The sequence below is a fragment of the Emys orbicularis genome, chromosome 5 (assembly GCF_028017835.1).
Source record: "Emys orbicularis isolate rEmyOrb1 chromosome 5, rEmyOrb1.hap1, whole genome shotgun sequence".
Classification (NCBI taxonomy): domain Eukaryota; kingdom Metazoa; phylum Chordata; order Testudines; family Emydidae; genus Emys; species Emys orbicularis.
The window spans coordinates 133,070,448-133,080,478 of NC_088687.1; positions in this window are offsets into that span (position 1 = coordinate 133,070,448).

Consider the following 10,031-nt stretch of genomic DNA (forward strand, 5'->3'; position numbering starts at 1 on the left):
CTGTTTCTCCGTGGGGGTTCCGCCGCAGCCTTCACCACGAGCCAGTCCACTTTCCTGCCATCCCACGAACTGCTCCGCTCTACAAGCTGCTCCGCTCCGCTCCGCTCACCGACCTGTGAGCCGTTCCAGCCGTCCCCGCAAACAGCTCCGCTCGCCGTTCCTTGGGCCACTCCAACCGGCCCCGCAAGGCTCCACGCCGCTCCTCCAGTCGTCCCCACAAATTGCTCCACCAGCTGCTGAGCAATATAGCTTCAGGCTCCCCCACTAGTTAACACAGCACTCAGTGATCTCAGCTCTTAGTAACTTTAGCTCCTTTGTGATTTCAGCTCTTAGCGATTTCAGCTCATAGTGTAGTAGGGGAGCCCCAGTGCTGGTGCACCATTGACCCAAAGTGAATTCAGCTCAGCAGCCTGTAACTAGACTCCTAATGGAATCAAAGTTAGCTCTGACATTCAACTGTGGAGAGAGGAGATGGTGCAATTGGTGTTTCAAACCCTCAGAGGGGGCCCATACCATCAGGTACAAATACCTGTCCCCATCCTCTCTCAATTCACTGGGTTTTGTAACCCATGCCCCTTGTCAAGCAAGTGCTACTTAGGTAATGGTGAAGGACTCACTCAGTCCTTCTGTCATACAACAGTTCCACTGGCCTTGATTCACAGAATCAGGGTAACAAAACTTTATTCTTCCTGCCCCAATAATAGAGAAACTGGGGATCCCACACCAGCCAAAGTAACCACTTTCAGTTGCTGTTGTTCCATGCCAGGCGAGTGGGTGTGCCTATGCAAACAAGATCAGCCCCTGGAGTTCTTTTCCACACTCGCCATAATTCACCACCAGATGTCAGGGTAGAGCTCATCCTGTCTCTGCTTACATATGGAACAGGTTTTTTTGGGGGGTGGAGGGGGGCAGGGAAGGGATTGGTAGGGAGCTTCCACCATGCAGATCCTGGCTGACCCCCCCAGTCTCTCTCATTCAGTCAGGCACATCTGCCCCTGTCCCCATGTGTCCCTGCACCTCCCATTCCCATGTGTTCCTGCAACCCCCTGAGCCACACCTCCTCCCCCATCCCCATGTGTCCCACCACCACCTCCACCCTGTCCCTATGTGGCCCTGCACCCGCACTCCCATTCAGCCGCCGCCCTATTCTGTCTCTGCCACTAGCCCTTATGAACCCCAGTCTGTGACCCCCTCAGCAGCCCATGTGCCCCATGCTATCTGTCTTCCCATATCCCATGCCTCCTGACCTGGCCCCCCAGGCAGGGCGCTGTGAGGAAGGCAGCCTCTTCTCTTCCCTATGTGCAGCTGTAGCTGGCCTGGGAGCGGCTGCTCTCTGTTTGCCACAGTAGCCCCTGGTGGGCAGCATAACTGCAGCACCTTTCCAGCCAAATGTATTTTCTGCGGGGGGGGGAATGTCTGCACACCACATTAATTCTGCGCATGCACAGTGGTACAGAATTCCCCTATTAGTAGTAGTACTTGCAACCAGAACTCCATCTTAGTGTCATTTCTGTCTGGGGATGTACAAACAGACACTTATATCAGAGAGGAGACTATTATTGTCACAGTATAGGCAGAGGCTGTGTCCCCATCACAAGGATTCTTTTGGATTTTTTATGCCTGTTTTGGGCCAAAACTTCTAGAATCCTCAAATTTGTAAGGTCAGGGTGAGAATAAATAAATAAATATTTTAAAAGTCCCCTGTGCACTATGGACACAAGCCCCATTTTGTACATGTTGGGCTTTGAGGGCCAGTGTAGCAGGATCCCAACATCTATCAAGGACGCAATCACTGTGGGCTTCTTCAGAGTGAGTCAGGGCGCTCAAAATTGTTGTCCCAGGCATGCCAAGTGCAGCCAGCCCCCGTGGTCTACCAGTTTAGCCACAAACCTGCTGCTTGCTGGTGAAAACGAGCTGCACTTGGCATCTTCCCAAACAGACCAAGAAGGGGCCCACGTTCTGGAGTGCAAGACACCAGTGGATTGCCCACCAGCAACACGTATAAACCCATTGAAGATAGATATGGTACTAAGTCTGGGAAATGGATCAAGCAAGGAGCTGTCTGCCATAAACCAGCCCATGAGAGGGTGTTTTGTCTCATTCCCAAAATGGGGCACTACTGGTGCCTTCCCTGATGGCCCACATCTGATCTGCATAGTTTGTAACTTGGAGTATGTATTAATAATTTAATGTACATCATGTGGTCGCAGTTTATTTGTATGTGATCTGGGCTGTAGGAATAAGTGAAGATTACTTTTATTTCCCATGCTCTGGGGTTTTTGTCTGAAAACAACCTTAACCTCCAGCTAATGAAATTTGCTTTCTAGATTAATGTATTCATTCCCAGACAAAAACTGCATTGACTGTAGCAATTGTTTGGGGCAGGGACTGTCTATTTGTTCAGTGTTTGTACAGCACCTAGCACAATGGGGTCCATGTCTAGGGCTTTGTAGATGCTACTGGAGAGCAAACAATAAATAATAAAATGGAGTTAAGGCTGTGAGTGCATATTAGTAATTTTGGATAAAAATCAGTGACAGAGATGTTGTCATGATCCAAACACCAAGGACCATAACCCAAACAATTCATAGTTAAAGTTAAACTTAAAAAAAGACAGAATAGGTTTGTGGGATTTCACTGATGACCCTCTGTTGTTTAGCTCATGCTATAACAAAACTTCCCTGCATAGCTAACTTCTTGGGATGGCAATACGGTTTAATGCTAGAGTTTCAGATTACGTTAGTGGATGGGATGAGTTATCCTCGTATTTTTCTTTCGGCAGAACTTTTGAAAACTAGTTTGTTATGCTACTTGTATGTACTAGTATCTACTAGACTTCATGCTTCATAGAGCAGGGAGGTTTTTGTATTGGTCTGTATCACTGTGAGAGGGAAGCCGTTATACTGCTGACAATAATAATCTCCAGCGTCATCAGCTTCAACCCTGCTGATTGTGAATGTGTAGTCAGTGCCAGACCCACTGCCACTGAACCGGGCTGGGATCCCAGAGGGGCGGGTGGAAGCATAGTAGATAAGGAGCTTAGGAGCTTGTCCTGATTTCTGTTGGTACCAGGCCACCAGTCCGCTAGCACTAGAACTGGCTTTGCAGTTGATGGTGACTCTGTCTTCTGGAGTCTGAGTCAGCACAATCTGCCCACTGGAAGCTGGAGAGAAAAAATAAAAATTGGCAGGGTTAGGGTTGGGTAAATTGGACAATGAAATTAACATTATTCAAAACTCTACATTGAAACACCTGTAAACTGAACAGTAAAAATAAACTAAAAATATACCTGGAATCAGCATATAACTCTACAAACCATGGGCATTTTTCTTATGATTTGCCATATTCCTTGTCAACACTGTTGACACTTGTATGTTTCTTACCCTGAATCCAGAAAAGCAGCAGCCAGAGAAGGGGAGTCTTTGAGATCATCTTGCTTCTGTGTGGTTGCAAAGGCTCAGTGGTGAAGCATATAGTGGAAATGGAACCATTTATGTGTTCAGCTGCTCAGTGAGGAAACATCAGCCATGTGTGAATATGCAAAAAGAGCCCAATTATGTAAATGACCAGAGGTTAGTGCAAGGGAGGAGCTTGAAATATCTGACTTGATGGTTTCTTGTGGTGGTTGAATGTAATAACTGTAACATATTTGCTTGATACAAATGGCAAAGCAGCCGGAGTTAGCTTTACAAGCACAGGGGGTAACAACGGCTGTTTGATTAACGATGAGTAACCGAGCGAGCGACAGGTTGAAGCACAAGTTAGAAGAGCTAAAATCATTCAGTCATTTACTGTGTGGGGTTTAAATGCAATCAGCCTAGTCTCTTTTAATTAATCCATTTTCATGATATTGATAGGGCCAGATTTTCAAGGAAGCAGTGGCACCGGCAGCTGCATGGCTCTCTGCAGAGGCACCAGTGGCTGCATGCATTCTGCACGCCTAGAATGAAGGCTGTTCTCAGACCTGAAGGGTGCACGCAGGCAGGATGAAAATGAGGTCTGGGAAGAGGAGACCCAAGATCCGAACGTACTCAGATTTGGGGTGTATACGCAGCACAGAAATGCTGAAAAGTGGTGTCAGTGTGCCAGGCTCCAGCACTGCCCATTGTGTCTGTGCCCCTTCACCCTCTACTTCCATGACATGGTGGGCACCCGACTCTGAGAGGTACAAGGAGTTGTGTGAGTGGAGCAGCAGGGCCTCCAAACCTCCTAAGCTGCACTACCCACTCCCCAGCTATTGGCTCCTCTGCGTGGTGTGGCCACCCCGGCAGTCACTGGGAAGCTGACTAAACACCTTTTCCATTGGCTCCTGCTGACTTTTACTAGCCAGACCATGTCTGAATGTGTCCACATCCCACGCCATTCTGGAAAAGGTATCAGCACCCTTCTGCGTGGCCACTCCTACTTCCCTGCCCATTGGGCCGCACGCCTCCTCTGGTGTATCTGCCCAGTCCCTATGAAAATCCTGTGTGCCTATTACCTGCTTGTGTCTCTGGGTTCATGTGTGTTTGGGGATTTGCTCCCTTTGTGAATCTAGCCCATAAGGCCTTAATGTATGTGATAAATGAAGGGGTGTGTGTGTGTGTGTGGGGGGGGAGCTCCCTTTTATGGACATCCAGCCAGCCACTTAGCTACAAAATCCCTGTTAGTAGCTGTTTAAAAAGTTCTAGCCCTCCCATTGGCTCTTTTGATCAGGTGCCCACTCCCTTCCTTTTACTTATGGGCTTTTTTTTTAACCCTTTACAGGTAAAGCAAGTAGAGGCCAGCTACTAACAGGGATTTTTTTAGCTAACTGGGTGTCTGGGTGTTCATAAAAGGGGAACTCCCCCCTCCCCTTCATTTATCACAACATACTCTACAACAGAGCAAACAGGCCATTTAAAAATCCCTAGATATGTATAATTTTCCAAGGTGAATAACAATTCTGAGACCTTCAGATGGGATTTTATTGATTATCTGTTCAAATAAGAGGACTCCTGAGACCATTGTAGAAGTGTATTTATAATGGCAGAGCTGGTTGAAATTTTCCCAAAGGAACAGCTTTCACTAAGGAAATGTGGATTTTACAAAATCTAAATGTTCTCCGGGAACACAGGAATTCTGTTCAAAGTTTCAGGGGAAAGTTTTGATAAGGTCAAAACATTTCCTTCCGATATGGTCAAAATGGTTGTTTTGATGTTATCATTTTGACTGTTCTATTGTATTGCGGTGGATGTTGTGTTATGATGTTCAGTTGATAAAGTTTAAATGGACATTTCAGCTTTATTGAAATGAAAAGTCTCTGATTTTTCCAAAATGAAATTGTCTCTGGTGCCCTGGGATTCAAGAGTGGAAATAAAGCAGAGAAAACTGTAGTGAGCCTCAAATCTCTGTGGATATGCTAGAGTCTGTGGTAGCCAAACTCTTTAAGTCCTCCAGTGTTCTCCTTTTTATAGTGTGCTTGGAGATGGAATAAGTCACCCTCTTATTTCACGTTTACAGAACATTTGAAATGCAGACAGTTACATCCGCAACAAACGGTAACTGCATTGCACGCTGCAGAGAGCAGGGAGGTTTTTGCACTGGTCTGTATCGCTGTGAGAGGCCAGCTGCTACACTGCTGGCAGTAATAATCTCCAGCATCTTCAGCTTCTACACTGCTGATGGTGAATGTGAAATCAGTGCCAGACCCACTGCCGCTGAACCGGGCTGGGACCCCCGACTGGAGGCTGGTGGCGTAGGCGATAAGAAGTTTGGGAACTTGTCCAGGTTTCTGTTGGTACCAGTGTAAGTAATTGCCAATGCTCGTACTGGCTTTGCAGTTGGTAGAGACTCTCCCTCCCACTGGCACTGCCAGAGATTCCGGGGACTGAGTCATCACAGTTTGCCCAGAGGAGTCTGGATAAAGAGAGAAGATGGGGAGGGAATGATCAAAGATATAATACAGGATATCACAAGTGTTCAGACACTGAAACACAGTTTGAACATTCCAGTGTGAATTTATACTAAATGCAACAGTAGAATATTAATTAAATAAGTTGGAATGACAACATTTCTTATCTTCTGTCACACTGATGTGTGATGTTTTACATTTTTCACATGCATCCGATGAAGTGGGCATTCACCCACGAAAGCTTATGCTCCAATACATCTGTTAGTCTTAAAGGTGCCACAGGACTCTCTGTTGCGTTTTACATTTTGTATTTATTGATTTCTTACCCTGAATCCAGAGAACCAGCAGCCAGAGAAGGGGCGTGTGTGAGATCATCTTGCCTGACCGGGGTTGGAAAAGCTCGTTCATAAGTGAGCCGTGGAAAATGAAATGTTTATATGTGTTCAGCAGCTCAGTGAGGACACCTCACCCCTATGCAAAATGAATGCAAATTTACTGCACTTTTAGTTTCAGCCCAGAGATTTGAAATGCTCATATTTGGCTTATTTCCTGCTGCTCTTCTAGTTTACAATGATATTGTGTTATCCTAGATTCAGATGCTATATATACAGATGTCTTTGCAGATCTTACTTATATTTGAGCAGATCTGACATGTCTCTCCTAAATATTCACTTGGGCTGTGCCACCGGAGTCTGGGCATGGGCCTTCATTTTACCCTCTCCCTCCAAACACACTCTGGATGTCACTGATTTCATGCCCTAGGAAGACACCTTGTCCTGCTTACACAAAGCAGGGATTCCCAAATTGCTGGGCTTCCCCACAACATCACCCCCAAGGTGTGTCTATTAGCCTGAGAGCTCTCGCTATAGAAGAGCTAAAGAACCCAGGGCCTCATTTACAGATGTGCTGAGCACCAGCATCCCCAGTACAAGTGAATAGAAGCTGTAGGTGCTTGACCCCTATATAAGAATGGCCATACTGGGTGAAACCAATGGTCCATCCAGACCAGTATCCTGTGTTCTGACAGTGGCCAATGCCAGATGCTTCAGAGGGCAGGAACGGAACAGGACAATTTATTGAGTGATCCATCCCCTGCCTTCCAGTACCAGCATCTGGCAGTCAGAGGCTTAGGGACACCCAGATCACTTGATTACATCCTTGACCTTCTTGATTAATAGCCATTGATGGACCTGTCCTCCATGAACTTATCTAAATCTTTTTTGTACCCCGGCATAGTTTTGACCTTCACAACATCCCCGGGCAACAAGTTCCACAAGTTGACTGTGCGTTGAGTGAAGAAATACTTCCTTTTGTTTGTTTTAAACCTGTCTATTAATTTCATTGCATGGCCCCTGGTTCTTGTGTTATGCGAAGGGGTAAATAACACTTTCTCACTCATTTTCTCCACACCAGTCATGATTTTATAGACCTCTGTCATATCCCCCCCCCGGATAATCAGGCTCCATGTCAGATACATGCAGCTTCAATGCAGTATGGAGTGAATAGTCTAGGTGCTAATCATTTTAGATTTGACAATTACCCCTCTCCTCTCCTCTCCTCCCTTTTCTTTTCCCTCCCTTCCTTCAAAAATGTAATCGCTTTCCACTATAATCTTTCCTCTTCTATCCAAGGGCCGTGGCAGATAGTAGTATCAATATTACACAAATGTGATGGTGAATGTGAAATCAGTGCTAATCCACTGCCGCTAAACTTGGCTAAAACCGCCATAAGGCAAGAAGAAGTTTAATTGATAATGGCTTACGAGCTTTTCTAGATGACTGTTGGTACCAGGCTACATCAGCAGTAACACACGAACTGGCTTTGCAACTGATAGTAACACTTTTACCTTCACTGACTGAAAGGGATGCTGCGGACTGAGTCATCACAGTCTCTCCACTGGTGTCTAGAAACAGAAAATCTGTGCATGCCACCACATTTTAAAAATATACATTTCACATGATTATCGGTACTAGGAATTAAACATACTAGGAATTGTGTCCCACACCAACTACACCCACAAGCCTTTTTAAAACTTCATCTCTTTGTTCTTTCTTACCCTGAACCCAGAAAAAAAAACATCATCATCAAGGAAAGCCATGTGTGTGAAATCATCTTGACTCTTCTGGGTGGCAAGAAGCTGAGAGCCCAGCAGTGAAATGTAAAATGCAACCTGGTAGAGTTATAATCCCTGCTCAGAGCAGTGAGGAAATGGCACTCAGGTGTGAAAATGCAAAGAGGCCAGGCAATGTAAATTGCCTCTGAGTTTCAGGGTAGAGTCTGGAAATTTTCCTTTTCCTAGATCATCCCCTCCCAGTGGCTGTTGCTATAAAATAAACTTTGTCATCCACAGCCCAGAAAAATTACAAAACCATCCTGAAAAAAGGACTTGGAAGTCCTTTTAGATTTAGCTTGGCATGTTTCCAATCATATTGCTTTTTTCTACAAACAGCCAACTTCATCCTTTAATGTGTACATGTTATTAAAGACATTGTACAAGCCAAAACATTCAACTCCTACCAGCAACCCGAGGATAGTAGAATCATAGGAGTGAAAGGAGAAAAATCACAGTAGGAATTTTAGCTTCTTCTGTGCCTTTGCATGGTCGCCAGTTCTCTGTCCAATCCAATTTTGAATAGTGTAGTGATGGATCTGGTTTAGCTCAAGGGCAGTGAACACTATGGAATATCTCCATTAATGGGTTGAAGTATATTGTTGTTGTTATGGTTTCATACGTAAGAAGGAAAATAAAATAAAATAAAAAGGTGTATTTCATTTAATAATCCCTTGCACCGTGTACTAAAATTTCAAAATGCTTTCAAAATAGCAACAAATAACATCTTCCAATGCCCTTTAAGGGAGAATAATTAATGTGTCTGTTTTTTATAGATGGGAAAACCCAGGCATGTAGAAGTTGTGTCTTGGCCAAGGTTAGTGTGTGTGAGAGACCAGGCTGGGGTTAGATCCCAATTCTCCTGACTCTCAGTTCTTGCATTAACCATCAGACCATGCCATCTCCTGGGATTCCATGTTGGGGATCTCATGGACTCCTGAACAGCCCATAGTCAGATATCAACACGATGATGTGTGTTCTTACCTGCCATGGTGGCGCTGGCCAAGGGTCTAGGGTTATTTGGGGGAATGTGCAGTATGAGACCAGATCAACAACGTTCCCTGAGCCAGGTGTTTGCTCATTCACTAAGAACTGATTAACCAGAAAGCACAGCTCAGCCTTAACGATACCACAGCTGGCACTCTGCTATAATGAAAGAATCTATTCAACTATGGTCTCCATGCTGATAGTGGTCTACAGTCCAGCACTCACAGTGTATAGAGTCTACCCCACTTCACAAGTATTTATTGCTTTGCCAAACTGACTGATAAGCACTCTAGTTTTAAACACATCAGTTGACGGAGCTGTCTTAGGGTAAATGTTCTTATACAGAAGTAATTGACACAGACATTGAGCAGATTGTGCTGTTGTATATCAATGGAGCTCCGTTGAAGTGAGTGGAACTGTCTTGATCCACACCAGCTGAGGATGTGGCCCATTGAAACAAGAATTGTGGCCCTGGTATAATTTTTAAAATAATATGATTGGGTCCTTGCTCTATGGAATGAATCTTGCACACAGCTGTGGAGAATTGGTTTTTACAGCTGCTTCTGCTGTTTTTAGCTGGCTTGCTCAGTGTGAAGTTCCTAACTGTCACAGTGGTTAAACACTGGAATAAATTGCCTAGGGAGGTGGTGGAATCTCCAGCATTGGGGATTTTTAAGAGCAGGTTGGACAAACATCTGTCAGGGATGGTCTAGATAATACTTAGTCCTGCAATGAGTGCAGGGGACTGGACTAGATGACCTCTCGAGATCCCTTCCAGTTCTGTGATTCTATAAAATGGGCTGTAATTTCTTTAGTGGGGTTTACAAGAAAAGTCAGCTAATAGAAATCTTCAATACGTGGGGTATTATTACAGATAGACCCAGTAACCCAGTTCGCAGAATGTCTATCTGTGTCTGATTGGTGAGAGACCTTCAGATGCCGGAAGGAAAAGGATGCACTGTTCATAAATACCCATTGGTTTAGGTCAGTGTATTTCCACTGAAATCAACAGAGCTCTGCTGATTTGCACCAGCTGGGGACCTGGACAGGAAACTACCTGGC